This window comes from Phalacrocorax aristotelis, chromosome 6, assembly GCF_949628215.1.
Source record: "Phalacrocorax aristotelis chromosome 6, bGulAri2.1, whole genome shotgun sequence".
NCBI lineage: Eukaryota > Metazoa > Chordata > Aves > Suliformes > Phalacrocoracidae > Phalacrocorax > Phalacrocorax aristotelis.
Genome location: NC_134281.1, coordinates 47,206,243 through 47,231,032, shown reverse-complemented (window position 1 = coordinate 47,231,032; position 24,790 = coordinate 47,206,243). Strand labels below are relative to the sequence as shown.

At 38.2% G+C, this 24,790-nt stretch overlaps 1 protein-coding gene across 1 annotated transcript in view; it reads right to left on the bottom strand.

Moving 5' to 3' along the window:
- Nucleotides 1-24,790, bottom strand: part of AGBL4 (AGBL carboxypeptidase 4) — a 991,536-nt gene that overhangs the window by 771,877 nt on the left and 194,869 nt on the right. The window lies entirely within an intron of this gene.

Sequence of the window (24,790 nt, the reverse complement as noted above, 5' to 3'; positions counted from 1 at the left end):
TTCCTCATCCTCAGTGGCAATGTTCCCCTCTGCATCCAATAGAGGATGGAGGTTCTCTTTGGTTCTCCTTTTGTTCTTAATGTATTGGTAAAAAAATTTTTTGTTATCCCTTACATCAGTAGCCAGATTGAGTTCTAGCTGGGCTTTTGCCTGTCTATTTTACTCTCTGCAAGACCTAATGAGGTCTCTGTACTCTTCTTGAGTTGCCTGCCCCTTCTTCAAACAGTGGTAAACTCTCCTTTATTCCTGAGTCCCAGCAAAAGCTCCCTGTTCAGCCAGGCCAGTTGAAGAATAGTCGAAGACTATTCCGTGATTAATGTGATGATCTGGTTTCATTAATGCCTGCTACTGCAGTCTTCTGTCAAGCTCTTCCTTCAACCAGCCCCCTTGCTGTCCTCTCCCACATCCCATGAAGTTCCTCCAAGGTGCTGCCACCACAACTTCAAACTCCCATTTGCAGAAGACAACAGTAGCAGACACCAGAATGTTCAGGCATAGTTCCTTTTCTTTGATGCCTCATCTTTTCTATGACTCCTCCTGATAAAGAAACCATTCATAGGAAACTTCAAACAGTGAAGTATGCAGCAGTGCATCTTCTTAGCCACTAAGATTTTTCAAGAACACTTCAAAATTCTGCTCGCTACATTGGCTTCTCATAAAGTTCAAATAAGTCTTTCCTCCAAGTGATCTATGCACTCATCCCAGGGCATTGAAAAGACAGCAAAAACCTTCACAAGGATTTTTGCCTTCTGACACAGAAGGGTACAGCTTTTTGATGTAACACATGAAACATTTTAATGAGCTGCTTTGGAGCTTATGATAATTTATGCCACAGTCTATGTTACTCCAAGTATAAACACTTATTTGACCTGTTGTCTGATAACAAAACTATAAAATAATTTTAAAAACAAATTGTGGGATTTTTTTTAAGCTACATGATTGCCCTACAGGTGGGCAGGGCAGAAGTATCACTTATGATGAATCACATGTCTATGACAACAGTTTAATGACCATAAGTTATATATGCTGTTACTTCTAATGCAGAACTGTGCTTTTTGTGATGCTTCATGCAAATAAATGGAAAAGAGCCTCAGTTAGCCAGACTGCAGTACATGCAAAGAGGACATTTGATTCTGGTCATATTCATTTCTAGCTTTCCTATATTTTCTTATTACTTTAGTATTTTATTTCATAAAGGTATAGTTCATTTATGAAGCCTGTTATGAAACAAATGAGAAATCTTCTCAGACTTAGGTCAAATGAAAACTAAGCATTAACTAGTGCAGAGGCAGGAAAGCACTACTGTATTACTTTTTTTTTTAATGGGAATTTAAATTCTGCATTTAACAGTAGTAATGGTTGAGAGATAATCCCTGAAACCTTTTAAAACAGAGAACTTTGTTACTGCTTGTCCTTATCTGGATAATCAAATAATAAAGTCCAACTGGCTACCAAAGCACAGCTTTCAAGCTAACTCTGAAATACTTTAAATGTAATTTGTTCAGTAAACTGCAGTACATTAAATTTCTATATTAAGTAAATTATAAGGAAGAGTGCACTTTGCAAAATTAAAAAGTGCTCCGTTAACTTATCTATTATTCCTCTGGGAAAGTTTCCAAAGTGTGTCTAGTACAATTAGATACTTTCTTTATGGACAGACTATAGCCAGTAAAGAATTCTTGCAGCTCAGCAAATATGTTTCCAGTATTGTTGTAGACTCCTTTTTATTTTCCAAGGTGAAACTCCCTGATCACAAACACCATTTTTCTAGGTTGTATGGGCAGATCTAAAACTTTTAGATAAAAATAACTACCTAACTCCCTATCTGGCAGTTAGAATCAAAGAAACATTGATCACTTGCATGCTTTTAAGTGACTTTTTAAAAAGTACTCTTTGGAAATGCATTTAGAATGAAAGTAATTGGGATACACGATACAGTGGATTTATTTCAGCACAACCCCACCGCACTGCAACTAACAAATTGCTTTCAACCCATTCTATAGGATATAAATGAGATATTATTTTCAACAAGTTATTTTTATAAGAACAGATACCAGTGCTTCATAAGGATATGAAAAATGCTTGACTTAAATTTGTTTTTTTCTGTAAAGCCTGTCATTCTGATCTATTTTTTCACTGTTTGGATGCTGAAGTCTGAGAGCATAGGAGTCTCTGACCTATCATTTCGATGACCGAACTGATTGATGCTTTTTAGTTATAACCTCTTCATTAATTACTGTAATTACAAAAATCTTATTTGCATGAGATATGCCTCCCTTTGGATCTTGCTTGACAAAGTCCAGGAGGAAAAAAGGGGGACTTTTTACTGAGCTAGAAATGGCTGCAAAAAACCCAGAAAGTCAACATTCCTCAAAGGATTGTTGTATTTGCTTAGTGTATGTCAGCCAGAAAAAAAAAGCATGCTGAAACTGCACCTGTGGAAGCTTATGAAAGTATCAAAAGGAAGATTAAGGTCACAGCATAATCAGACTTTCACATCAGCCACATTGAGAGCTCTGCAAGACTCTGAAGACCATGGATGTGAGGTACAACACGAAACATCAGAAAGCTCCTCTCCCAAAGAAAAATTGCACTAGCTGAGAATGCACGAACACCTACGGTAGAGTACCTGGACTTTGGGTCAATGATGTGCTTGCTAGAATTTCAGTATCATCCTTCCCATTGTAAATATTCCCCCAGCTTCCTCTGCTTTTAAATACTCTGATCCCGGCCAAATTGACAAGGTTGCCTGTGAACAATAATCACACTAAAACCAGAAAATAACTACTAGCATGTATGTGGTCTTTGAATATCACAGCTCAGGCTCTCTTTTCACTCAGCCAATAAATATTTCATGTCCTGGGTTGCGCATGACGTGGCCTTCAGCAGCTGACACATGGTTGGAACATGCCTTCCTTGACATGTTCAAATAACGAAAATTTACCAGATGAGATAAGTGTATATAATTGTCAGAGAGGACCCTATCTATACTACGTATACAGCTGTTGCTGTAACTGGCTGCTGTCTACAATGTGATTAGAAAGACGCCTTTTACATGTCTTTTGCATCTGTATGAATGATGCATTATTTAAACAAGATCATTCCAAAGAGTCTTCTTACTGAAATATCTCTCAAGGACTAAGACAGGTTTATTACCAGCTGAATACTCAGCAACTATAAATACACTAAAAATTTTGTTTCCAGACTATGCCTCTTCATGAGCTAGCTCTCCCAGGGCATAGCCACAAGGTGGAAGAGCACATACAGCATGTTGAAAAGCCTGTTGAAGAACAAACAATCGTTGATAGCTTTCTGGCTGGAGACAGCTGGTGCTGACTCAGGTACAGCGGAGCCTGGCAGACACTGTCATTCATATCCTCAACCCCTTTGAGGAGTTAGCTTGAAAAATAAGCTCTAGAGATGCATGTATGTCTGTCATCATGCCAGCTGTCAGGGCTCTGACAGTCCCACCTCAGCATGTGAGTACTGGATCAAGGCAACAAGGCCAAGAAAAAGAAAGTGTTATCTTGTCTTTCTGAGCAGTTTAACAGTGTGGTGTCAGTAAAGACACCATGTAGCATGAGTTCTGATTCCTTAGCTCAGGCACTTCTCTGCCAGTTCTTGATTCTGCCAAGACAATGCCAGAACTGTGACACACAGTCAAGCTGAGGAACATCAGGGGAAAATCCCAGTCATCCAAGAAGCAGTAATAAAGACCAAAGAGCATCATCCAGCCCACCTGGAAGCTGCAAATGTAATGAGCTATTTGGAAAAGATCATGACAACCTCCAGCTCAAGTGACTCTTGTTTCTGCCAAATATGAACTAGTTCTGTACCTTGCTGAGCTCACCGCACACGTAGTAGGTCTTGCTGAGTGGTAGAAGTCTAATGCTAGCTCACTTCCACATCTTGCAAACCTGGCTTTGTCTTCGCTTGGAGCTCTTCCCAGCAACGTTCTTTCTGAGAGGCTCTTCAGCTACACTGAGGATGTTACATCTAAAAACAGATGCCAGCTCCTGCCAGCAAATGCAAAATGGCTTGTCGCCTTGAAATGTAATCTGCCCACGCTTGAATTTTGTATCAGTGGCTATTTGTAATTTTTTACCGGGTTTTCTGGGATGCTTGTGTACATTATGAATCTAATTTTTACAGAAAATTTCTGGTAGTTGTTATCACATAAACTAAAGTGCTTATCAGATATTCCACATTTTAATTTTTAAATTGATCTACGAGTACTGAAAACCAAGCAGTACTTTGTTTCACTCCCCAGGACCCTTTTCCCTTCTATTCCTCAAGTCTATGAAACATTTGCCACAGGTAGTGTATATAAAATGCCTTTATAGACATTTGCCGTCCCACCCTTCCATACAGAACAATATTTAAACCTTTTGGGATGCATGTTGCAAGTAGGATTTTAATTTTTGGTATTTGTACATTTAATGCATAGCAAATGACTTAAATGCTACTCTTGTTTGCTTGAAGTCTTATATTGTGGATAACTTAGGAGGATTGCTGTGGAAAGGGCGGGGGTGGGAGGGGGGAATCTTACTGTACTCCAGTCACAGGACTGTACTTAATCTGAAGAGGGGAAGAAAACACCTCCCATTTAGTGGAAATTGTAAATGACAACAAGCTCATCACCATCTGTAACTGTAAGCACTTGACCTAGGTGCTCTGGATCACTTTCTGGCACTACTTACCTCTTCCCAATAGTTACAGTACTGATACTTAGCTCCACAGCTATATAGGAAATAAGGTCCTTAAAAAGGTGTCTGAATCGTAGCACAGTTAGAGAACTAAAATAACCTTAAGTCATGAGCGTCCATTAATGTAAACTTTCCAAAACAAATCAGCTTGCTTAAAAGAGCATTTCTTCATGTCCCCCTTCTCTCCATTTCACCTCCAGGAGGTGCAGTCTACAGCCACACCTCCCCAGTCCTTTCCCATCTTTTCTTTCATCCCTACAGATGTAGCACCAGGATGCAGCCTCTGGACTTCTCCCAGTCACCTTGGAACCCAAAACCAAGGAGGGAGAGCCAAATGAAATTTTTCCCCAAACAAAGAGTCCATTCCCAACCTCACAGCTTTAAACCGGTACCTGCATTGCTTTTGATGTCCAGAATGCAGATGAACATTACATTTGAGGGCAGGAAGGTAATTTTTCTGAGTGATCAATCTGGCAAACAAACGAGTGGGTCTTCACACATTTCATGCAGTGTTCAGGATTCAGGGATCTGACTTTTTGAAAGCTGCATTGTATTGCAACTATCACAGCTTTATTAGGTCTCTATTAAGCTGGAAGCTTAAGCACGTTCTAGCAGCAGATTGTATTCACTGGGTGGTCATAGATCCTGAACATTAACATGTTGCAGTAAGGAGAGTAAATCCGTGTCCAGTGCACCTTACAATATCCCTCAACTTCTTGCTATTGTACTACAGTAGCACATCCTAGCTTCGATGTAGACCTGACAGTATACAAGAAGAAATGTCTTCTCACTCATCATGAGATTGTTAGTAAACAAGGGACATTAAGCAGTGTTTCTGTTCAACAAAGACCCTGCTGGGTAATTTTGGATCATTTACCCCCAGTTAACCATTAATTGCTACATAAAATTTTAATCTCCATTTAAACAGACTATAGCTCTGTATCTGTTCTTGTGTCAGCCTCAAGACAGTAGTAACTTTGCAGCTGTGGAATACTGACTGTTCTGTATTTCCTAAACAGAAAGGTAACATCATGCACAAACTAAATGTTAAATGAGGAATTAAAAAAAAAAAATTTGCCACTGTGAAACAGAAAGAGCAGGAAGGGGAGAAAAGGGAAAGGGAAAGAGCAAGAGGATGGCAGAAAGTCAGGCAAAGTTTGAAAAGTGCAGGGGTTTTTTGTTTATTTGTTTGTTAGGATAAATATTGCCTTGAAAGACACTGGCAGTTCTTTGAACATTTTCAAGGGGTTAACCTCCATGAAAAATAATTTTTTAAAAAATCTTAATATAATCAACTGAAAACTTAAAGAGTTTTGTTCCCATATCCTTCTGTGGATCTTGGGCATAAAGACTGACCACCAGAGAACCCCAACACTGGTAGCTTCTGCTGGGCTCTGTCATAGGCTGTAGTCACTTGGCAGTACTATCTGTAGTATGGTGACTAATGTTAAAATAGACATATTGATTCAGAAGACCCCATCCCTAACAAAACCCGAAATAAAAATAGTACATTTATAAACATCTCCTCTTGACGTAATCACAAAGGATAGAAGTAAAAATCACTATTCCTTGGGTGCACACTCACACAGGGGAAGCCTCCTAACTTCTTGCCAAGCATTGGCAGGAAGGGACTGATCTACGCCTACTGAAGTGAAAAGCAGATCTCCCATGGGCAAAGTCAAATGCAAAGCAAATAGCTCCTTGGAGTCAGAGTTCTAAAGAAAGACGGAAATAAAGAAGATCTACGGCTTCCCTTAGCCAGAGTGTGAAATCCCGGCTCCACTGATGTCAGTGGGAGCTTGTTCCTGACTTTAGTCAGGCTAGAATATTAACCAGCATGTTTAAGCATAAAGAAAGAGGGCTTTTTTTAACAAATTTTACCACCTTCTTTTATCCTGAATGTTAGGGAACTCACTCTCAGCTTCAATTTTATGCTCATACAAACCCTCTTTTTCTTTTTCTCCCTCTTCTTAGACTCTGCAAGCTCTACGTGTAGTTTGAGGCAGTATTTAATCCTCATTTATATCCTGAATTAAATGAGGCACTATTGAAATGTTGAGCTTTGTGCAGACCCTCTAACTAGAAAATAATTTCCTGCTGACTTTCGGATATTTTGACATGACCCTGCTTCTCAGCCCTCAGCATCATGTGTCTTTTCAGCAAAAGCAAGTACCTGTTTCAGAAATAGCTTGACATATGAAGAATGTCTACATACAGATCCCCCACTAACAATAAATAGCACAAAAAAACCAATCTGTTTTACTAATATGCTTCTCTTCATTATTATGCAATTACTAAGAAGCATTTGCAGGCAAAAGTTTTAAAAATTGATGGTTCCTCTGTTCTTTGTAAATTATATAAAATAATTTCCTTTACCATGGAAATTGTCTTACAAATTATTATTTTTGTATGCTGCTGGTCTAAAAGCAAAAGAGTAAATCTTCAGATTAAGACATATTTAAAGCATATTTAAACAGATTCAGGAAGGCATATATCCACATTTTAATTAATAGGCCTTCAAAGGCAGATACTGGTAAACTATCTATCTGGACACAAATCTGTTCCCTGGTCCTCAGAAAAAAGACAAGATCTCTCACAAACTAAATATAAGTGTAAATGAGGGAGATAATTTGTTTCTTTTTCTGAATAAAAGTAAGGGAAAAAGTGAATGTTCTTTGTTAACTGACTTCTTTGTCAAGGTAGAAATTATGAACAACAGCCACAAGGAGCTATACAACTTTCTTATCCAGCTATATAAGGAACATCTGAGGATAAGGACGTTATGTGCATTTTTCTATCATGTGAAACAATAGTGGAAATAAATGGATTTTTATGAGCCATATGAAGATTTTCCAGACAAACTGATGCCAAGAGTAGCCTGCCAGAAAAATTTGGGCTTTCTCTTCTTGATCTCCAATATTACTAAAATCCTGGACAACACACAGCAAATACAGTCTAGGAATTTCATCTGTAACTTATGTAGTAAATACACCCACTCCCCCCCAGTCATCAAAATGTTGAGGATCCCAGTGAAGGAAATCCTGAATATTTTTTTTTAACTGATGGAGGAACTATTAGTGAGGCTCTTTTCTTAGATATATATTTGCTTTTGAATTTAAAACACCCTTGGCTGGAGTAAAATTAGTGTCGGTAGGATTAAAACCACAGCACATCCTGAAGATTCCATCAAAATTCTGAAGCTGCAGGAGAAACTTGCATAAAAGTAACTGTCTTAAGCCACAAAAACTGTTTTTCAACATACTCTGGAAAAGGAAAGTGAGTGTTGCTCCTTTCTGTATACAATGGTAGAAGAAAAAAGCACATCGGTCAATTGCTGCTATGTATGACGAGAGTTCAAATAACACCAAAATTCTTGCTCATCACCTCCTTATACATTTTGAAGGGCATGTCATGAAATGTCTGAGAGATTTGTAGGATAGCACCAGTGTATTCAGCTAACATGACAACTCAACTGAATTTGGGACACCAACTTCAGACATCAGCATGGCCATTCCTCATTTACAATTTGGGTTTATTAATGGTCCTATAATGCAGTTAATAAAAGCCATATTATATGATGGTCTTCAGAAAAACTCCTTAAACACACAACAGCAAAGTCACAAAACAAAACTGGAAGTTAATGATCAAACCTCTTGATTCTGGATTATGTAGCACATTTGTTCCTGTAGATTGCTCCAATAAAGTACTAGCAACAACACCAAAATGAAAAGGTTGGCAGCTAACATGCAGCCCAAAGAAGCACATAAAAAAAAAAAAAGCCGTGAGTCAACAATTTCCACAGCCTCACTTAGAAGTCTGACTCAGAGGTATCAATGCACACACATTCCGCTGGGGTTCAGATTCGCATCAGAGCTTGCCGGCAGGAAGTGTCATTGCTTGACTCTTCCCTGCTTTCCATTAGGAACTTGCTGCATGGGCCTCTGCTCTGCACCACCTGGCATTTCCATTTCCATAACAGTTAAGGGAAGAACCCGCAGTACAAGTGCTTCCTCTCTGCAAGATCAAATCACAGAATCACAGAATCACAGAATCACAGAATCACAGAATCCCAGGTTGGAAGGGACCTCAGGGATCATCTAGTCCAACCTTTCTGGGAAGAGCGCAGTCTAGACAAGATGGCCCAGCACCCTGTCCAGACAACTCTTAAAGGTGTCCAATGTGGCCGAGTCAATCACTTCCCTGGAGAGATTACTCCAACGGTGACTGTCCGTCAATGTGAAAAATTTTCCTCTCATGTCCAATCGGAATGTCCCCAAGAGCAACTTGTGGCCATTCCCCTTTGTCCTCTCCATGTGACTCCGTGTAAAAAGGGAGTCTCCATCATCTTTGTAGCTACCCCTTAAGTACTGGTACAAATGGTGAAATACATACTGCTTGCAGCATTGCAAAATCCTGAACTGTAGATAGGTTTTGGCAGTCCTAGTCAGTGGCTAATTTTTGCTTAATCTCACAGGTCTCAGCACAGACATGCAAAGTTGGTGGCTAATTAATCTGAATGAAGTAGTCCAAACAAAGGATTCATGCTTCTGCCATGGCCCCAAAGATCCTGTATGTATAACAAGTCTTCCTGTTCTGCATTTCTACTTTGTTGTAAAGCATGCATTTGGATTTGGGATGATTCCAAGCAGTATTTACCTATAATCTGCAAGAACTTGAACTAAAATAACAAAAATGTTATTTTCTGTTCCTGCTGCCTCAGTACCTTCCCTATCACTAAGATTTTATGTCAGAAAGGAGTCACCTGTTACTTCTTTCACTTTCTGGCTCAGTATGAGTACAAATTCCTCCTCTTGGTCTCATGAGATGCTAAAGCGCTTTCCCGTAAAAGCTTCTCCACCACAGTCATTACTCTGTTTTCATGGAGAGATTGTGACAGGACCAGAAGGAACAGTAAAACAAGAAAAAGTGCAAAACAGACTTTGGGATAGGACAGGAAACAGATAAAATTCAAATGTTTGTTTTTCAGAACAGAACTAAAGATACATGAAATTGATGGTTGACAATCATTTATGGACCTTGAATGATTGACTGCAAATTAGATTTAAACTTACCATTATTTCAGAATAGTTTGGAATCTGAGCTGAATATTTTCCAAGGCCTAATAGTAGGAATTTGATAACATTATGCAAAGCAGTATATCTAGCATAATACTAAACCACCATAGAATAAAACAGAAACAGCAATCACTGCTATACTATGTAGAAGCTGAAGGCGTGAAGCAAACACGAGCCATTGATAAAAGTCAACATTTGCCAGCCATTACCATACAGTTACTGCAGATACCTCCCATTCTAAGTGAAGAAAAAAACAATGAATCGTTATATACTACTATGAAATAACTGATGGCATGTTTATGACCTTTTCAGATCAAAAGCAAATTATAGCTTATAATGAGAATATTTACACAATAATGTGAATTCAGTATGCTGCATATCAAATTTAACCACAAATCAGGAATTGGAACGGTAAAATGCCACACAGTACTTCATTATGATTCAGGAGAGCCAGGTGATAGTTCTAGTGCTTTGCTGATTATAATTTCTTGAGCACACAATGTAATGAAAGAAAAAGTGAGAACAGTGGAAACATTTTGGCATGATTAAATGGCCACTGTGTTCAAACAAAAGTTCTGATCTAAATCTATTCTGAATTAAATAGCTGCCAGAAAGAAGATTAATCTAACGCCTGGGCAGTGGAATGGGACTTGTGACTTGGCTTCCCTTTCCAGCCCCACGGGACTCTGCACCAAACCACTATTTTTTAGAGTTTTCATATCCATTTGTAAAATGGACGTCATCATATGTTTTACAGCCAATGTACTGACTTAGTAACACACTGAGGAAACAGATAGTAGCGTATCTACCTTTTTCCAACAGCAAGTCTCACACAGAGGGTCCTAGTGTAATCAGAGGCGGACAGCATGATGTAAGAATTAAAACTTAACCCAAATAAAAAAGATATTTGACACACAAAGATATTTTTAGTGTATTTTAAATGTCAGGATGATTTAGTTAAGTTTTATTAAGCTTTCTGCTCCATATCTTTACAATTATACGATAAAGAAAAATTTATATTGTCAAAACACTGAGTCCAAATTATATTGCTCTATTTCTACTATAAAAAAACATAACAGATATGGCTGTATCAGAAATACATGGCCATATTTTGCAGATAGAGGGGACCAGACTTGGGGGACCAGTCAACATCTTCAAGGGCAGGGCTGCCATTCAGGCTGGAGGAACGTGCAGGCAGGAGCCTTATGAAACTCAGCAAGAAATGTGAAGTCCTACAATCTCTTGCAATGATAAGGGGCTGGGAACTGACTGACTGGAGAGAGACCAAGTTCCATATGACCCAGCCATAGCAGCAAAGGACAACAGCACCCTTGGCTGTATGAACAGGAGCATGGCCAGGAGATCTAGGGAAGTAATTATCCCTCTCTATTCAGCCCTTGTCCAGTTCTAGGCCCTGCAAGAAAGGCGTTGATCAACTAGAGCAAGTTCTGCAGAGGGCCACTAGGATATTTGAAGCACTTGCTCTGAGGATGGAGGAGTAAGACTTGTTCAGCCTGGAGAAGAGACAGCTTCATGGGGACCTACCAGCAGACCCCTGTGCCTACAGAGAGGTTATGCAGAAGATAGAGCAGGCTCTTCACAGTGGTGCATCGTGGGAGGGTGAGCAACAACTGACATAAATTGAAAATAGAGCAGATCTGACTGTTTAGAAAGAGAAACTTTTTCCCCATGAGGACAGCCAAGCAGTGGAGCAGGATGCACAGGGAGGTTGTGCCATCGCCATCCTTGGAGGTTTTCAAGATCTGAGTGAATAAAACCCTGAGCAACTTGGTCTGATTTCACAGCTGGCTCTGCTTTGAGAAGGAGGTTTGACTAGAGATCTCCTGAGGACCTTTCCAACCTCAATTATTCTGTGATTCCTGATTCCTATAATTAACTGAGCATGAACCCTAAGTTGTAGAGAAATTAAATTTTTTTCTTCTTACCCAAACCCCGTGCCAAACTTTTTTTTTTTCTAATTGAGTAATGACATGAAGCAATAGTTTGCAGTGCTCTCTGGTAAATAAAGCTATGTAACTTATATTATTTGATTGACTGCACAAAATTTTACATAACTGGTAGAGTGAGGAAAGCATGTGGATTTATTGTGAGCTGGGTATATTTTTATATTGAAGATGCTTGTGATGAAGACCAATTTAAGAAAGGAAGAAACCAAGTCGGTCGAGTCTTGCATAGCTGGATACACAATCAAGGACCAGTTTCCTGGCTTTAAATTTCCTGCCTATTTACTAAAGCATTGTTTCATGCAATTTTCTCTTGTAGCTCCCAATCTTAAAGGCAATAGAAACTTCAGGAGAAGAAACTGTGAAGTTCAATACTTATAATCTTATCCTAAATTGCATTATACATTTTTAGACAGACCTTTAATAATTCGCATATAAGCAGTTCTGTGGAATCTCATGCACAGAAAACAATAAATTATGTTATTGGGCAAGGGCTTGGACACGGAGGCAAAAAACTCTCCGTATACATTTTGTGGAATGCAGGTGCCAGATGTCCTGCACCTTTGGAGGCTTTAGAAAAGCAAATGGAAATGATTCTATGAAGAACAGAGACCATGATCACTTTACAGTCTATTCGTATTCCCTTGCCCTTCCTGCTGCTTGGGCTGGATTTTTTATTTTGACTTCACGTAGAGAAGGTTAAGCACACAGAAAACACAGATCTTTTATCCGTCTCAGATGCAAGCTCATGTGACTTCCTTAGTAGCTGAATATGTATACCATCCTCACAGTAGTGTGCTAGGCTGCTATCTTGTCCCGTAAGGGAGGTTTGATCACATTTGATTTAGGCTCTCTAGGTCAAATGAGAGAATGAACTTGACCAGCCAACCCAGAAGAAAAAGAGTTAAGACAGTCATGGCTAAGTTGTAGCTGTTTTTCTCTCCTTAGTATGCATCTTCCTGAAGGCAGCCAGGGTGGCTTATTGGCTCTCCTATCACAGCTATTGACAGAATGAGGTAGAAGTTAATGGCTGAATGCAGCAACGGGCCTCGTAGCAAAAAAAGCAAAATAAGCACATTGCACAGAGCTCTATTTTTTATTAAATACAGTTTAGAGCCTGGCATTAAGAGTGTTGTTTTTTGTTTTTCTAAAAATCCCAGATCGTTTGAGGACAGGCTGCCAAGTTCATCCATCAACTCAGCCACTGAAATATGTGTTCTAAAAAATTTATACAGCATGAGTTCTCCACAACCTGCAACTGTGGGGACTTTTATTTTTAAATTATAGTCTTCAACTTCAATTCAATCTTTTTTTAAAAAGGATAGGACTGTGTTTCAGAAAAACAAGTTTGCCTTCTGTGGGCTACAAGGCCTTGAAAAGAACGTGTATTTTCTGCAGAATGGAGGTCCTAGAGGCTGGAGGATGGGAATTTTAAGCATGTCTTTAGTTGTGCCCATGTTAGAGTCACAGTTTTCTTCTGGGAAATCTCATTTTCTGTTACCATGTCTGAAAATGTTCTACAGTGAACTCTGACTTCTCAGAAACAGAATTTTAGGTAATGAAACATTTCATTCTACAATAAACACACACCTTCGACTTTTGTTTTCATAGAATCAGAATAATTCAGGTCAGAAGCAACCTTGGGAGGTTATCTCATCCAAACTCCTGCTCAAAGCAAGTTTTATATTCAATAAGCAAATATACGCTATGTATAATGATTATGCTGGAACTTAATTAGCCTGAAAAAATAGCATCCTAACCTCTGTCCAGTTCTCTTTAGTGTAGAAGGATGACATACAGTCTGAAGTGTACAAGAATATGGCCTGCATTGTGAAACAAAAATAGATCTGACACAAATGTCATAAGGCATAAAACAGTACAGGGAAGTTGAAAAGGTAAAGCTGAAGTTTGCATATGAAACAATATAGACAATTTGTGTTGAAAATCTCCCTTCATGACAAGTTTCTCTTTTCAAAATAATTCAACTGTTTTAAGAACAGTAAAAGGCAGAAAACACTGATGTCAGATAAGAAAGTGATTATCATCAGTTTATTAAAGAAACATCCATCAAAATGCATTTCAAATGCATTAAATTCTGTGCAAGTATCTACACAAGCTTCTGATTTGATTTAGTTATAATTAAAAAGAGAATAAAGTCAGATAAATTCTTTACTTCCAGGTTCTTAGTGCAGCAGCCCTGTATGTTACTAGTATGAAATACACACAAATGCAGCTTCACTCAGGTGTGACTGCAGCATTGCAGTGGGCTCACAGCCGGCTCCTGGGCTTTCCCCAGCTTGCAATCTCAGCAGCTGCAAATTCGAACCAGAGCTGCAATTTTGGAAAGCAATGTATTAAATGCAAGGACTACCAGGACTACTGGTTCACAGAACAGTTTGACCAGCCTTATAACATGTCTTATACCTAGAGAGAGGACTCCCTGGGTAGCATTAGCTCATGAGAAATTTGTGTAATATTTAGACTTTACCTACAATGGCTTCAGTAGGCGAAACTTCAGCCCCTTCATCAGCCACTTCCACCTGCCATTGTAACTGCACCAATGCAAGCAGAAGACACTCACTGAGCCCAGCTGGCTTCACTAGTTCATAATTTGGGTACTAACAGCCCTGCCCATAGTGTCACTTTAGCCATACTACTCTGTTGCTCTTAAAACAGTTTAGAATCATGAAAACCTAAGTTGCTACCTAGACCTTTTCAATGTCCAGGCTGAATAATATTTGACTGACATGAAACCTGCAGAAGATAAGGGTGATATATCACCATTGTGATGGAGTACTGTGTCCACTTTTGGGCCCCCCAGTTTAAGAAGGATGTGGAACTCCTTGAGCAAGTCCAGCGGAGAGCTACCAAGATGAACAGGGGGCTGGAGCATCTCCCTTGTAAGGAAAGGCTGAGAGACTTGGGTTTGTTTAGCCTGGAGAAGAGAAGACTGAGGGGGATCTTATCAATATTTATAAATATCTGAAGGGTGGGTGTCAAGAGGTTGGGACTGGACTCTTTTCAATAGTGCCCAATGACAGGCCAAGGGGCAATGGGCACAAGTCGAAACACAGGAAGTTCCACCTCAATATGAGGAAAAACTTCTTTCCTGTGGGGGTGACAGAGCAGAGGAACAGGCTGCCCTGGGAGGGAGGCTGTGGAGTCTCCTTCCCTGGAGACATTCAAAACCCGCCTGGACACGTTCCTGTGCCCCCTGCTCTAGGTGTGCCTGCTCAAGCAGGGGGGTTGGACAAGACCTCCAGAGGTCCCTTCCAGCCCCTACCTTTCTGTGATTCTGTGATCATTATCACGAAGATGCCAAAGAAGTGCAGTGACTCTTGTCAAATTCAGTTGATTTTCCTCATTAAACCATAAGACAAAAGTTCTCACCAACAGTAAAATGTTCTGCAAATCCCAACACAAGGTGTCTTACTTTTCTTAGTCTAGTAAAAGGCAATACAGGACAATCTGTAGCCAATACTGTATTTGATATGTATTTGATATGTTACATTATTCTTGCAACAGACAAACCACCAGCTTCGTTAAACTTTTAACAGTATTACTCCTACCATGTGGTAGCAAACCCATTAGTAATGCTTGATGGGATAACTTTTTAAAGTAAGCCATATGTGGAAGTTTAATTGTTATTTGTTTATTAAGCTAGTTGTAAAATTGTTAATTATGTACTAATACAATGCTAAAAAACCCTCCAATAATTAGTTAAATACGGTGGTTGTTTTCTATAGTGAACCAATCTCACACATTCTAAGCAAATATTCTCATACCCTGCACTAAGCTAAGCCTTTAGCACTGTTCAGCAGTTTAGCCTCTATGAGACTAGACTAAGTGAATGGCAGCATGCACATACACAATCAGAATAAGTAGTTTAACCATTCTAAAAAAAACTTTTGAAAGAAAAAGATTTCTACATGCTGAAATACAGACTGATGGAACAGAAAACTAATGTAATTACCTTAAAGAATGTTAGAAGGGTGATCAAATTCTCAGCTTATATACAGTGAGCAAACAATTTGCCTTTTATTTAGATACAGAGGACAGTTTCACTGGAGCTGATACCTCTAAAACAATATATGTCTGAAAATATTTTTGCAGTTGCCACTTGCAGAGATAAAAGCCATAAAGAGTTAGTCAAAAGCTTGTAAAGAAAAAAAACTTATACCGAAAATTCCTGTCCACAAAAAATACAATGTAAACAGCTTTCTTTTTTCCTCTATACAGTTTTTAAACAGAGCTCTCTTTAGCCAGGAGGAGATTAATTTCTTTTTTCTTTTTTACAATATCACACAAACACAACAAAAACACACACATAAAACTTTGAACACACTAACACCCTGAACTGCACACACAACTGTTACTGGCTCAGGGAACACTTAGTGACAAAGCTTATGGCTTTCCTTCTGTCACCCAAAAAGCCAGCAGTAACCCAGTACAGCCTCAGTGCTGAGGTCAGGGACCTGCTGGACAGGGGTAGGCAGCAGTCCTTATCTGGCTGCTACAAAGTTGAGGATGGAGAATGGCCATGTGGTACAGCCTGGCCATGCAAAAGAGGGAACAACTCATCCCAGTTAGGGATACTGTCCACTTCACTCCAGAAGCATGTCTTGATAAGATCAGGAGATTGGATAGCTCACAGGACAGAGGATCACTGGGAGAAAGAGGAGATCATCGAAGTTCTGAAGGAGCCGCCTTCTCTGGTTTATTGGGAGCCCCTGGAAGTAGGTTATATTCAGTCCAATTTCTTCAGCCCATGTGAAATGAACCGTTCTTTTCAACACAGGCAAAATATGCTATTTTGTGCATGTAAAGAGTTTCCTAGGCTGAACATAATATTGCATATCAATGTGAATCCTAGCTCTTCCCTAGAGACCAGCCTTTTAAAGTGCAAAAGCAAGGCAAGGGCAACAGTATAATAAAAAACCTGAAGTAGGGCTTCCATATTGCTACCTATGATCTTCTACGATAAAATGAGTGCATTGAACTGATTGGCCATCAGAGAATCTGCTAGTGCGCCTGCTGGACTGGGAGACATCCACAAATCACTGAAAAATACTCAAAGTCTTCAGATTGTGTCCAGAAAAGATTCTTTTATTTTAAAAGATGACACAACTAGGGGATGCCCAGATATATGATTGCAGTAGCAAAGAACAATTTTCATAAACAGACAAAAGTTGTAATTAGTTTAAACCTTCCTTGTCTGTTTGTATAATATTTTTGAGCAGATGGCTTTGGCAAAGAGCTAGGATTTGCACGCCTACTTGCATTTTGCAGTGATAAAATAAAGATGAAAGACATATCTTAGGTCATCCAGTCCATTGCCCTATCAGTGAAGGATTGATTCCTGCAACATGTAAAGCAGCAGCCAACTATTTGCCATCTGATGCACACAGTTATCCAAACAGAAGGGATCTATAGGGAAGATCACTAGGCATATAGAGAGGGGGTGAGATGCATAAGAAATCAGAAACGTTTACACTGGTAAAGGAAAAAATATTTACTGCAGAATTAGCCTCATGGAGAGTCAACAGTCACAAGAGAGCAAGGCTTCAGTTATAAAAATGAAATGCTTTGTAAGATGAGGTTTTAAAACATCTTAGAGTAAATCGTTGGTCTTACCATCAATACAGCAGTGGCATGTCTGCTGCTTCAAATATTTGTGAAGAAATGGCAAGGGAATGAGATTCGTCCTTGCAAAGTTAGATTTTTGCAACCACAGTTAACTGCATTGCTTTCGTGCAACCTTGCTAATCCTGAAGCATGGGCAGTTGGTAGTGCTTTCACACACGGATTATGAGAGATGTGCGTAACAGTGACTGCTCCAGATATTTCTAGAAAATGTTAATTTAACTTTTTATTTACTATCTATTCACCACTATAATCTGCTCTATTTTCATTACTAAACTTCCTTTCTTTTATGCTGTTTGTTTCTAAAAGTTTTCCCCGACTATTGTCTATGGTCAAAGCCACATTGAAATAATTATTTAGACTGTCCCTACCATAAGGATTTAGATTTTCCCTTTCCTTTTTGCATTTAAATACATAACCATTCTGCAGGTCTTTTACCAACTCGACTCCTACATAATCCATATTTAGCAGTTTCATTTACTATAAAAAGCATTACTTCCTGTAAAGAACAGTTCCACAAAACAAAGGCAAAATATACATAACTCCATACTGTGTGTGAATCCACACAAGTGAAGATCTTTATTATATTTTATTTATATAGACATTAAAAAAACTTTTCTATTTGATTTTCTCTCTCAGATCTGTACTTAGCATCTAAATATTCTAATTATTATTTGAATGATGGTAAGTGAAAAGCCCCAGTAGCCTATTGATGAGTGCTTATCACATCTCTAATTCTCATTTGTGCACTTCTAAAGCCCCTTTTGAGCTTGTATTCGGCATTTTCCTAAAAATAATGGGAGCTATAATTAGAGCCTAGTAGTAACAAGATTTAACAAATAACAGTCAAAGGAGAGCCACCGACAGCTAAAATACGGAAGAGGAGGAATATTAAGGCCGTATATCAGTGAGAACTCTCTATAAATCAGAGCAGTACAAACAGTGCTCAGACCTCTAGTAAATGTGTACATCAGAAATGCATAGGTTAGATTGACAGATCAGATAAATAAGTCTATTCCCTTCTATCTGATACAATGCCAGGTACAGACATTACAAAAGAAGCTTTTGGCTTATTACTCAAAAAGGGAATAATTTGAGACCTTTTCTTTAATAACAAAACAGGAAGTGGTCCTTTACGTGCCTCCCATGGGTTTTCTCACCGTGTAAGGCTACTACCATTGAATAACACTGAGCTCATATTTAAAAAATAAAGTAAAATAAAATTTACTTGTGCATAAAGAAATAGCACAGAAAAGACCATGGGCTGTATCAGTTTTTCCTAGAAGCAAAATACCTGTTTTGTATGTCCTATCATACGACTTCAGTGTCTTCCAACTTTCTGAAATACAGCTACACCTTTCTGAGGTGGGACACCAGAGGGTAAAGGCACTAAGCATCTTGCTGAAGGCTTTTCAAATACACCAGGGGCTAAGTCAAGGGCAGACCTCAGATTCGGCATCCTCCCAACACTGCATTCTTTCACCAGAAGTGCATACTTTCGCCCATTCCTGATATCAGAGAAATCTCCATATGCCAAAGAAAATCCTGCAGACTTGGAAGCAGTTGAGCTATTTTCTAGACCAAAATGCCTGCTGAAATGCCTTGTCTACTTCAGTAACTGGAATTCTGCAGTGTTGTAAAGCTGATTACAAAAAGCAGCCCAAAGTCCCAGTGACTGGCAAAAGGAAAGTGATGATAATAACACATACTCCTTGTTCTGCCTTCTCCAGCCCATGAAATCTCCTTTGATACTAACAAAAATAAAACACAAAATTTAATAATAATAAGACAAAATTTAATAAAGGAATTTATCCAATAAGGATGAAGGTGCAGAAATTATGCCACACATTGGCATCCTGACTATAACAAAAATTGCCCAAAAAGTGGAGGTTTTGTCTGGTTTTATCCACTAAGTAGGCAAAAACAGTGATGTTACGGGCCTACATTAACTCAGTGCTACAGAAAAATTCCATCTTCTTTTACATTTTACTCAAGCAAGGGATATAGTCTGCAGTAGCAATACTCATTATTAAATGATCTAATCCTTTGCATTTATTCTGAGCCTTCCTTATGAGCATTTCAAATGTCTTATAGGTATTGACTTATTCAACAGTGCTCTACAATGTAGGAATGCATTTATATTTCTACTTCCCGGGAAGGGAAACTGCTCAGATTGTATATGGGATGGTATTTGAAAACTGTAGTAAGGTAAATACAACTGAACAGTTTTGCCAATATTTATGCATTATGACTTGTTTGCTATTGGTAAATTTATTTTTTTTCTAATTATATTTAACGTATTTAACCCTTCTGAAATATATCCCTGCTTTGAAACATATAATCTAGTGGTGGAAGAGGGAGGAGACTAGAAAGTACAGTAAATTGGAATTACATTAATGCAATAAGCAACACTATCAGTATCAAATACTGCATGTAGCAGCAGCATGATGACAGATGAAACAGCATAATGAATAGAGAGGTGACCACCACACCAAACTTACCACCAATATTCTGGGGATTTTTTTAATAGTTCTATTACCTATGAAAAGCTGATAAGGATGTGGTTGGCTTTGCAAAAATCATAACTGAGGAACACTTATGTATTGTCCTATCTAGTATGAAAGACAATCAGTCTACAAAGCCTACTACTTCTTTCTGAGTATCCTGAACAGAGTGATATTCTGCAGCATTCTGTCAATTTACTGTTGCGAAACTGTAATAGATCTAAAATTGAGTACACTGCGACTTAAGTCTAGAAGCCACTCCCTTCCCTTGGAAAAACTACACAGGAGAGCCTATTTGTTGTCTATTCTGATGCTCTAGAGACTCTGATTCCAAGCACTGTGTTGTTGAGTGTCAATCACAGGAGCAACTTGTTTGATATCATGAAAGCTACTCCTTTTATCGGTGTTCCTTAAAAACAGAAATACAATATTTCATAGCTTTGCAATAAGTAAAAAGGTTGTTGTACAAAACCTTTATATTGTCCCACTTTACAACAAGACTGTCTTTGTCAGAGCAGTGCTAAAACAACCTTACTCCAGTTGGCTAAAGACTCAGAATTTTAATTTGTATTAGAAAGAAACAAAGCAACCCTGAAAAAACTCACACAGAAAATCATCTAAATACAACAGATTGATCTCTGTATAAGATCATGAGAATTGCAATTAACATAACAGCCAGAAAGCTCTCTCCCAAAATACCCACTTATGCAGGCTAAATTACTTCTCTCAGGCTACCCAAAGAGGGAGTCCATTGAAATATGATAGAGGTCACTGGCAGTGTAATGTTAGAAGCTTTACCTGTACTACACCTGAGCGTGCAGATAAAACAAGGACATTGGTTTCCTATGGTGTTATTCTTCCAGTCTTCAGAAGCATAAACAAGGCTTCTCACTTCTAAGTATAAAAAAGAGGACATTGTACTAAGCAGCCAATAATGAAAATTATTATTAAAGAACAGAGATTCAGTGAAAAATAGGCCCTGGGAATTGAAATGCAAGCCTCCATTGGTGTGTTCAAGACAAACGTAATGTCTTTTACCCTAAAAGACCATCACTTCCCTTTCCTACAGAGACTAAAGCTTCCTTTAGTCTCTTTGTGAACAGATATTTTATAAGCGTTAGACAACAGTCCTTAAACACCTCTCAAATGCTTCATTTAAACATGAATGCAATAAGGTAGACTCTGAGAAAAGAACCAGCTGATTAACCAGTCTGATTTTGCATGTGTATTTCATAATAAAGATGAAAAAGCACCTTTTTGCTGTTTTCCAGCAAGTAAATGCCTTATCTACCACCTTAAATTTTTCAAATGTTTTATTCCTTGAAATGAAAAACATTAAAATAAGGCACGATCAGCACAAATTTGCTGCAAAAAATGATAATCCTTTTTATAGTTTCATTTCTATTTGCATGCCAAATGTAAACTTGAAGCAAAGTGACCTTGGTTATAAAAAATAAGAAAGCAATGTCAGAATTGATAGGACCTACCATTAGTATTTCATTCTGACAGGTAGGAAATAGGCATGTCAGCAGTGAATGTTACGGACTGAGCTGTGGCCCTGATCGCAGTCAAAGCGGTAAATTTCTTCCTACAGAAGTAATTTCCATCAAAACAAAAAGTGCTTAAATAATACAACTATCTAGAGATGAGAATAACTTCCTATGGCTGAACTCAAAGACAAACAAAAGAAAATGCAATACATAGCTTTTGTATTGTGTAAAAGCCACAAAAATAACACTAGGTGTCATTAAATCATACAATGGTTAAGTAAACAACTAGCTCTCTAGTCCCCAGAAACTTTTTTCATAGGAAAAACTGTACTGAAAAAATGGTTATACAAATGCTTCATATATGAACCTCTTATGTCCAGAACATTGAGATTATAACACTGAAATTAAACAAGCAACATTTGAAACTATTCAACTCTTCATTCTATATGAATATCATATAATTATGTGATCAAATAATCATTCATATGTACAAAAATTAACAGGTGTTTGAACTAAATAGGCTTGGACCAAACATAATATAATAAGTAATAAGATTTATTAGCATTATTAAAAAAATTAAGATAGCAAGACTAAATTAGAGTTAAACTGAGTTTTTACAATCAAGGCAAGCACATAAGTAATGCAACAAAGCCCTAAAAACATTATTCTTATTTTGATATATGAAGCCCCAAGGGCTTCATTTCCCAATTATATTATCAATTCTAACATTTAAATATACAGATTCACTACATTATTGGACTTCTGAATGTGTAGCCACAAAAGCTTTATTGGTTTATGTACTTTCCACAGAGGCACTGTTGTCTTAGTATGAAATTAAATACAAAAGAAGAAATGATGATACAGTAAAACTTGCTCACATCTGCTTGTGATCCAGTTTTTCTCCTTGTTTGTCCAGTACAAATAAACATTAAGAACAATTTTCCAAAACTTTCAACATGAGCATTACCCAAGCAGTTCCTTCCCATTTTACCTGGTATCACATCATTGAAGCCTAGTGCAGAATCCAGAATTACACAAGTAATAAGACAATAATCACACTTGTTCTTTGTATCCCCATGCATATGTTAATTTCTTCTCACACAACCTTAATATCAATTACTGGTTATAATGCTTCTTCCCAAGGTCTTTATCTCCCAAGAGAATCTCACGGCATTTCATATTGCATATTCCTGCCTACATTAACAAGAAAAGAAAAGAATCTTCTTTCTAATCATAAAGATCTGACATACCTTACAGGGAGTGGTAAAAAAATAGTAGGTTACAAACCTACTAGTGGAGCTCTTTACTAAAAATGGATGAATCCACTATAACTCTTCATTTTCATCCTGAAGCCAGGGTTTATTTCTGATGTCACAGTTTGCCATCAGATTCCTAGGTACATGCTATACCATTTAACATTTATGTATTCCTCATGCAAAATTTGATAAAGGTCATATATAGAGGAGACAGGAGTGCCCTAGAAGGCAATACCTCATTCTTCTCCTGCAATAGAGGAAATTATGGACTATCCCACTCCCAAACTCTAACAGGGCAACTTTCTGATTAGGGAAAAATAAATCATTTCTTAAAGAGCTATGTCAATACATCACTTGTCTATGCCTACATTTTTGATATGTAGTGAAAGGTTTCTCCAGCAAACACTAGTTGGGGTGGTCTAGCAATAACTGTTAAACATTTAAAGGTTCACCATGACTGCTCTAGGCCAAGCTGGTTCTCCAGCTTGCTTTACTGTCAACATGGAGATGGGCACCTCCAGAGGTGCCCCATTCCTCCTACCCTGGTCATGCTCCTGTTGAAATCCTATACCCAGGAGTCTGGTTGCCTTCAGTGACCCTGAAAAATGGGCATTTTCTTTGGAAGTGACTGATCCTTTCCATTGACCCCACTGGTGTACAAAAGATTCACTTAGACAAGACACCCAATTTAAAGCAAGGCAAGACAAGCCCCATCCCAGCTGCACTAGTAATGCCACAGACTATCCAGAAAATAACTTCAGATAGATTCACTAGTTTGTTCTTTTGATGCTTTTTGCCAGCTTGACACTTTTATTATGCTGAACAATAACAGGAGGATGCAAAAACAAACTGGAGCAGTCTGGAGGGAGAAAGGAATCTAGTATGGTTTCCATCACGTTATGTTGACTCCAGTTAGTGAACTTGCTGACTATCCTCAGCAGGTTCTGCATCAAGTTACTTCATGCCCTCTGTCATCTCAGTGGAAACTGGACCTTGCAAGTAAAAGGGGAAGGAACTGGGGAAACAGGGAATAATCAATTCAAAGTTTTGCAAGCATTACTGAAGGGAGCATCAGTTCCCCTTGGCTCCTGACTAAGATTTAGTCGTATTTATCAGTAACACATGCATTCACCTTTCCACCTAAAAAAAAATGTTCTGAAAGATTAGCCACTGTACAAGTATACAGCCTTATAGTTCAGTGAAAAAAAAATTGAGCATTGTTTTAATGTGAAAAAATTTAAGTAGAGCAACATTGTTTCAACTTGCTCTCCTTTTCATCATGTCTTTAACAAAAGCTAGAAGAAGGACTATTTTATTCCATGAATCCATGGAGGATTAAAAAAAAATAGGTCATAGATAAATCCAAAGCAAAACCATTTAAATAAAGATTTGATAAAAGAAAAGACTTAATGAGCATCTACAGAAATGTACAGAAAAGCATCTAAGAAAGATAGGAGCCAATTGTTCTGAGACATTTTCCAATACTTAGTCTTTATTTTAGGAATGTACTTTTTAAGGGATTTATCATAACACAGTGGGAAGAAAAACACCCGAGTCTCTCTGACCTCACTTACCTTTAGACACCTGCTGCTGTTGGCACGTCTGAAACCTTCTTCCCCTCCCCCATCAGTGGACTATAATACCTCTGACCTCATTTCCTTCTTATAATTACTGAGCACACATAGAGTTTAATATATAAACTTGTACCCTTCATATTGTCAGAAGAACTATCAGAATACTTACACTAAATCCTTGTACATTTTACCTTATTTTACTAAAGGATTACATATCTGTCCTACTCACTTATAAAACATGTCTTTTAATGATGTACTTTTAGAAAAGTCTAATTAAAATTCAATGCATAAAAGCGTGCAAGGGTTGATAACCCACAGAACTCAGCAGACCTTAGTTAACATTCTAATGCATCCTCCATTTGGAGAGAGACAGTAAGACTTTTCCACCTCGGTGGCAGACACTAATGATACTTGCAAATATGAGTAATGTCTTCATTGGTGAAAAATTAATGCACCACAATAATTTTTCTACCTGGGGTTAATGAACATGTCAGATGCTGAAAATGAGTTGTTTGAAAGTAAATTACTATAATCTATATTTAGAAGAGTCTGGTCTTGGAAAAAATATCTATGGTGTG